This window comes from Netta rufina (genome assembly GCF_964035555.1).
Source record: "Netta rufina genome assembly, chromosome: 19".
NCBI classification, from domain to species: Eukaryota; Metazoa; Chordata; class Aves; order Anseriformes; family Anatidae; genus Netta; species Netta rufina.
In genome coordinates this window covers 7,393,453-7,401,310 of record NC_140143.1, presented here as the reverse complement: position 1 = coordinate 7,401,310, position 7,858 = coordinate 7,393,453, and the positions used below count along the sequence as shown (strand labels likewise).

The following is a 7,858-nucleotide window of genomic DNA, read 5'->3' as shown; positions in this document are numbered from 1 at the left end:
ATAGGACCTCTCCTGTAAGCCTTCACAGAAGTAAATATCCTGCTTTCAAGTCCAGGTAAGTCTCAAAAAGGCTGCATTTGTCAATCTGATAAAAACCCCTCTGAGATGTGGCATTTTGTCAGAGCTCAGTGACATCCTATGCAGAGCTCCCCAGCCCTTTATCCAGCCCCAGCTCCCCCCAGAAGGAACACAAACCTGCAGCTACATGGCTGCAGCTTTTCCTCCCCGTGTTCTGCCTCCCAGAGCCATGCTTCTGTTTTGTTTCTCCTGTTAAGCCCATTGCAGGGAAATCCACCTGAAGATAAATCCCCTCTTTTTTTTTTTTTTTTCTTTTTTTTTTTTGTGTGTGTGGGGGGGAGGGGGGAATAACGAAGCCTGTTCTTTAATAAACAATCACACTTGCATATGATCTGGGCTCTCCTTTTGTCGTGCCTTGCTCTTTATCTTGTAGAGGTTTCTGTGGTGGCTTCTTCTTGGAGTGGTTTCTGAGGTAGCTTCTGTGAGCTACTGCCCCCAAAAAAACATTCAATTGCTCCTGTCCACTGCAGCCACCCATCCGTGGGCCACCACTGCCCGAGTCGCCCTGGCAGTTGCTACCAGATAAATGCCTGGTCATCATAAGCAGCAGCAAATTTACTAAGGGAAGGATGACAGAAAGTAGGGGAGATCTCTAGGGGTCCCACATGAGTATCTGTCACCCAAGTGGGGAGAAAAAAAAGGGATTCACCCTATTTTGACACTGCTGCACAAATGCAGCTGACTCCAAATACCAACTTACCGTTGGGGATGTGTTCTTCACATCAAAGCCATTATTTGGGGAAGTGTGTATCACCACAGCATCTCTTCTGGAAGTGCCTAGACAACAGCAGCAATCAGGGCTACTGACCCCCCTCTTTACCAACCCTAGGTACATTTTATATTAAAGGGAAGCATTAACATTGCATGTTTTGGGAGCAAATACGTATGAAATATTGCTGACAGTTAAAGCAAAGGCATAAATTCCCATCAGGAAGCACGGAACAGTTTTAGGGCTGTGAAGCCTTGCGAAGCCAGGAACATGCCCACTGCAAGGCGAGCTGCTCATATGGCACAGCAGATTTGGATGTTCCCTTTGCCGTCTGTCACGTACTTCAGAGCTTTTATGCAAACTGCCAGGAGACAAGAAAAACATACTATTACTGGGGGAAAATCAAATATTCAATTTGCTAGACAAACTGTAGGGGCCTGAGCTCTGGGTTGTCTTCAGTAATAAAAGTCTTAGTGTTCCTACATAAATATGCTGGTCTAGTCCCAGGCTGATTAGTAAAGAATAATAAGTGTACCTGGCTATCTGCAGCCAGCGGGGAAAAAGCTGTGCTCTGAGTGGTTAGCTCTTAAGTCTTTGAGTTTCTGAACACTGATTTTCTGATTGCCTACAATGTGCAATGGAATTAAAAAATAGGTTCAATCCCCTCCAATAAACAAACAGATCCCTGCGGTTCCTTTATCAGTGTTCCTCGCCCAGGTTCCTTTTCATCCCCATCCTACCCTGCCCACCCCTGCCCAGCACAGCCACCAGCCCCCTGGGAACCAACGTCTCCAGCTCACCACCATGACCAAGGAGCAGCAGCACCCATCTGTGACACCTTGGTGCAGCTTCACTGGGCAGGATGGGAACAAGGTACCTTGCCCCAGGGCTTGCCACTGCAGCCGTCCCAGGTGGCAGGCTTACCAACAAGGCGTCTGGGGAATAATTTCAGGACTTGATGTAAGGCACATGGAACAATGCTTCTGCTCCGTTTTGTCAAGGTTTTTTTAAATCAAGTTGAAGGCAGATCTAAGGAGAGACAAAGTCTGGGCCTGATCCAAAGGCAATGGAAAACCTGGAACAAAAAGGATTTCATTGCTCTCATTAAACCCATGTAAGTACCCACCCAGATGGAGTTTTCCCTGGCTGTAATTCCCCTTTAAGCAGCAGCATCTGACAGCAATAGACTCCGACACATACCCTCAAATAATTAAGTTAACATAAAAATATATCAGATGGTTCCCAGCTTCTCCAGAGGCACTGAAATCTGGAGGCAACAGTCAGCCTATGGAAAAAACCTGGCAGCGAGCAGAGTCCCTGCCTGGTGCTGCCAGGCTGCTCCACAGCCTGCTCTGCTCATACCATGCACACCTGCACCGCGTCCCCGAGGGGTTTGGGTAGAAGACATCTAGAGGAGGAGGGAGAGGAATGACTAAGCGGAGGCGAGAGGCGCTGAGTCACCCGCACCCCTGCACCCTCGCCCCGAAAGCTGTGCCAGGAGTGGGAGCACTGCCCAAGCACCGAGCATGGCTACTGCTGGACGAGGTTCAGGCATCCTGCCCTAAAAAGCATCCTGCACTGCCACGTCACGCTCCATTCCATCCCTGAAACTGGGTCCAGCTCTGGCCTGAACCTCTGTTCAGAGAGGGGGCTAAGGGTTCTTGTTTGGTTTGGGGATTTTTTTAATTACTGGCCACAAAGCCCATTGAAACAAAGGGAAAATCTCACGCTCACTCAAGCAAGCTCCGACCCAGACACTGAGCATGAGGCTTTACTGTGAACTCTTTCTTTGGTAAAAGGAGATTCCTTGGACTTCCACCCTTTCCTCACATCTGTCAAGTGCTTTCCTATATTTTTTATAAAATCAAGATGAAATAACATCTGTTCTCCTATTAATCGCTCCTCCAAAGCCGAAAGAGTTTCCCTCTCCGGCGTGCAGGGTACAGAGCTGGCTGCTCCCCACCAGCTCCTCCTGCGGTTGCTTTTACGAAATGCAGACTGAGCTGAAGGTAACGGCTGTGCGTGGACACGGAGAAACACTGCCTAAATCAGGAATTAAAAGCGAGCTTCCAGTATCTGAAACCCTTTATTGACAAAAGGTCGAGTTACAGCAGTGCAGGCATGCCACAGGTTCTGCACACCTCTCCAAGCAGAGCTAGAGCTGCAGAAGGAGCTGATCCTTCTTTGGGGGAGAAATTTGCAGACACAAATGCTACGATATTTCCATCAGTAGAACAGGGTACTTAAAGTGAACAAAACCAAGTCAAGCACCAGAAGCAGCACTGCAGAGAGCATGCTACTTCCAGAGCATCTTCAGCTGTAGGAGAAGTCACAGAGATCGCCAGACCAAACCTGCTGCGGGGCACAGGACCATGCAGGTCGCTGCATGGCAAGAGAGCAAAACCCCAAAACCTGCCAGAACTGTCTTCTTTGTACTCATGTGCGTGGAGGCAGAGGACTTTCAGGGCACAACTCTGTCTGTTAGGTGGGGGAGAAAGAGTTTGCACAATCTAAGCATAAGAGTGGCTTGAGTTTCCCCAGGAAATGACTTGGGGTTATTAACACATATTTTTTCCATTGTAAAATGATCTCTGCTCAAATGCTATAAGACAAGAAGATCCTAAAAACCCTGACAGAGCCCTGACTGCTCTAAGTCACTATAATAGCACGCAATTTGCACTCTTCCTCTGCTGAAGAAAGCCTTTGATCTCCCTTCTTTTCTTGTGGCACACCATGGTCTTTGTCAGAGATAATCCTCAGAACCAAAGATCTCAGGCTTACCACAGCACTCCACAAAAGCCTTGATGGCCTTGGATGTACAGCAGGTGAGGAGCAGATTTTCTGGACCCAAATCTATTACACGGTTGTTCGCAATTACATGGCACGAGCCATGGTAGCCCTGACGGTGCCTTCCCGTGGAGAGCCCGCAGCGTGCCTCTGAGGCAGCCTCCAGCAGAGGCTTCTCCTCTGGCCACAGCAGAGGAACGCCAGAGCAAGGCACTTGCTCGTGAGCGCTGCAGTTAAGAGATACAAAGCCAAGTCCCTCCTATGTTCTTTAAATACGAGAGGGTTTTTTAAAACCCACTCAATTACGTTCCTGAAATAATGCTGCCTGAAATATGTTATGCAGTCGCTTTAGATCTCGGGTAGGGCTCAGGTTCTCCCCAGCAATTCCTCCCGTGCCACCCTCTTAAAAATGTGAGCAGGGAAAGAGCCCTAATGGTAAATTAAAGTGTACCTGTAAATTTATGTTTAAAGGGATGTTTGACTGCAAAAGACAGATGTAAATGTAAGTATTAATGACAAGCTTTCAGCAGAAGTGGATCAAATTTGGTTGTGCTTATAGCTTTGCAGCTCAGGAGTGATTCCACTGAGATGAGCGGGTTATGCTGCACACGGTCTGTGGGTTTACATAATCCTTCGCACCTGAGTGAAGATTCCGGTTCAGAAACAATTTCAGAGACAGATGAAGACCTATGCGTATTATGGCAGAGAGTAAACATTGTTCCACTAAGCTTCAATTGCCAAGCTGCAGAGATTATATATTAGCATGTTTGTAACTTGAGAAAAGGCTCTGCACGGTGTACGCTATTCATTTGAGCAATGCAACCAGATCAGTCTCTGGTATCCCAGGGGATATTATACTGCAGTTGCTTTCGATACCTCTTTGTCATCCGCTTTCACTACAACATTACATTCCGTTTACAGGCGCTAAACCAACAGATGATAACTTTGAGCCCCTAAATTTGGGATTAAGAAGTGAATGTATGGATCTCATCTGGCAGCATGTGTTTGGGATCTGACAAACCTCACCCTTGGGCTTCTCCAGAGCTGGCTCAGTCTCTGCCTTTCTTACATGGAAGCTGTATCAAGACCTCTCTGAATTTGGCAAAAGCGAAATACTTTCCTGATGTTTTGCCCAGTGGTCAGTTAAATCTTTTTGCTTCCTGCTGAGCCAGAATCCAATGGCCAGAGCAGTGGCCATGGGGTGACAGGGCCCAAGGACATCGCAAGAGTTGGCGGTGCTCACCTGGGCAGAGTCAGTGCAGCTAATGGCAGTCCATCAAAAGGCTGGATCACAGCATCGGTATGTTCAGAGCATAAGAAGTTGATGTATTCTGAGGAGGAGATAAAGAAGGCATTTCCTTCAAAAGAAGGCGTTTCATACCTTCCCCATCCAGAAGTCCATAATTCACTCTCAGCAATTGAATTCCAGCAGCATCGTGCTGCAGGAGAACAACAGCTCACAGCACAGTCCCTGACAAGGAGCCTCTGCTTCCAAGCACTCTCTCGCTGCCTTCCTCTTGCCCTTCCTCTTCTTGTTTTGAAGCCTGTCACAGCTGAATGCAGTAATTAGAGCTGTCCTGCCATTTTCCAGGACTGCAGCTTTCAGCTCCGCCATATATACGTTGACCTTCACAGCCAAACAATGGAGCACCAGCTATTTATTCACCAAGCAAACCAAGGGCTTTATAAAAAAGCCATTGGACATGGCTACTCAAATAGACCACTATTATCTACTTTCTAATAAGCAGACTATTTAGTTAGAAAATTCTAAAATTAGGCACTGAGCACCTGAAAAAAACTTCCTATTCAAAACAGACAATAACACGCAAAATGGAGCTGTATTTTAAGGTGGCTGGGTATGTTTTTGTGCATTAGCACAAATGCCACCAAAGGGGAAATTTTGTCCATGAAGTACATTATTAATCATTTTCCCATCGATACTTTTTAGGATATTACAGGAAAAAACACATGGGGATTAACAGATTTTGAAGTTCATAGAAGACAAATTGATCCTTGATTACTTGACTTTGTGTGCAATATGTCCCTGAAGACTTATTCTGACAGTAATTCTGCACTGAACTCCGTATTTCTATTTGATTAAAACACATCTTCCAGCAAGACTCTTGCAGTCCTTTTTTAGACATCTGGTGAAATGGAAAAATCACCATTTCTCCCGGTAGCTTGTCACCCACACTGCTGCAAAATGTGCACCTTGTGTACAAACCAAACAGGAGCCATCAGTATCCAAGGCTCCTGCATCATCCTTTTCTAATTCTGATTGATCACAGTTGTCATACACTCCAAGGCCCAATTCCACCAGGCTGGGTCTGTTTGTGTGGGTGTGCAGAAGAGACTCAGTGCATTGCAAGAGCAGAGCACCAGAGGGGCGAAGTGCATGGTGCCCAAAGAGCAGGCTTTGCTCTGCTGCAGAACGACTCCGGGCAGCAAAGTATTTGTTAAGAGTTTAATAGGAGTAAGTTCCCATGGCTACATGTGAGTATCCAACATGTTTAAGAAAACAAGTGTCTTGTGGACTCACTAATGCTTAGCGTTGCTCAATTAAATATTCTTCTACTGGAAAGAAAAACGGGAAATTGAAATTGGGTACTCAGTAAACAGATTAAGTAATTCTCTGCTTAGAAGAATGTATCACTGCTTGTCTCTGGCATCTTCTGGGACCAGTCAAAACAAAGCAGGCAACACGGCAGACAACAAAATGCCTATTCTATTCCTTTTGGCCCTCCATCCCAGCCGTTAAATGAGGGCAGAAGACAAAACAGAGTAGAAAAGGGCTTCAAAACAAAAAGGAGACAGGACTGCAAAAGTTGCATGCAACCTAATTCTCAGAGATGGTCTATTTATGCCAACTCCGGATCTTACTTGAAGTCTGTGGCAGTCGATCCCCTTGCCTGCCATGCAGGCAGGATTTGGCCCTGGTAAAGTATCCGCCTGCATTCCCAGCTGCTTGGTCCAGCTGCCGCAGAGGAATGCAGGGCTGCCGAGGGCGCTGGCACAGGATCGAGGCCGAATTCTGAGTGAAAAAAAATCTCTGTCTCAGCACCTGGATGTCAACTTTGTCTTTTAGCTGAAACTGATAAAGCTAATCCCTGCCTGACAAAAAATCAGTTGAGTTTCTTCTCCCTCACCAGCATTCAGTTTGTATTGGAACCAGCTACTTTATTGAATTGAGTTTTAGGCATTCTGTAGGGCTTTGGAAACAGACACGTACATGCAGGAGCTGGGTAGCAAAGCAGAGTTATGTGTGTGCTTATTAACTTACTGCAAATTACAGCCGAGTAGTCAATACAGTATTTTAAAGGGCTATATCCTGCTCCAAGAGGAGTCAACAAGAGTTTCACCGCTTTGTAGCATGCTACAGGGACTCAGATGACAGGGATTAAAACAAGCAAATAAGCACAGAACAGTCATTTTAGCAGGCTGGATGCAAGCAGAAATGTTTGAAGGCATCAAAGACAGTTAATTCCTATCGGAAATCAATGGGAGCTGAGGAAATACAGCTCTCCTGTACCCTTGGAAAGCTGTCCCTTAACTGTGGATTGCCCTGATCTCTGCTTTCTCTAAAACAAGATTGAAGTGGAAGGTGCTCATTGATTTTGCAGCTACCCCCGATTTCCTATCTAACGCTTTGGAAAAGTTGTTTCTGTCAACCTCATTCATCACCATCTGTACTTCACACCCGTCAAGTGAATCAGCTGCCAATGAAGCCCAAACTTAAATCTCACCATAATAATACTGTGATATTTAGAGTAAGGGGAACCCGTGTCCAAAACACAAGCTACTTCCAAGAAAAAAAGAAGGAAGGAAGGAAGGAAGGAAGGAAGGAAGGAAGGAAGGAAGGAAGGAAGGAAGGAAGGAAGGAAGGAAGGAAGGAAGGAAGGAAGGAAGGGAAAGAGAGAGAAAGAGAGAGAAAGAGAGAGAGAGAGAGAGAAAGAAAGAAAAAGAAAGAAAGAAAGAAAGAAAGAAAGAGAGAGAGAGAGAGAGAGAAAGAAAGAAAGAAAGAAAGAAAGAAAGAAAGAAAGAAAGAAAGAAAGAAAGAAAGAAAGAAAGAAAGAAAGAAAGAAAGAAAGAAAGAAAGAAAGAAAGAAAGAAAGAAAGAAAGAAAGAAAGAAAGAAAGAAAGAAAGAAAGAAAGAAAGAAAGAAAGAAAGAAAGAAAGAAAGAAAGAAAGAGGGAAAAGAGGTGGGGGGGAGGGAAACGGGAAGAAAAAGAAAAAAAAAAAAAAAGGCTGTTTCAGCCCCAGTTTTGAGTGTCTCCACCTCGATCG

The 7,858-nt window shown here is 45.6% G+C and overlaps 1 long non-coding RNA gene across 1 annotated transcript; it reads right to left on the bottom strand.

Moving 5' to 3' along the window:
* Positions 1-812: 812 nt before the first annotated feature.
* LOC311216965 lies at positions 813-4,894 on the bottom strand. Its single transcript, XR_014618992.1, has 3 exons — positions 4,818-4,894; positions 1,712-1,862; positions 813-1,148 (listed from the first exon to the last, which is right to left on the bottom strand). It is a non-coding gene; the product is annotated as an uncharacterized lncRNA (long non-coding RNA).
* Positions 4,895-7,858: the final 2,964 nt, after the last annotated feature.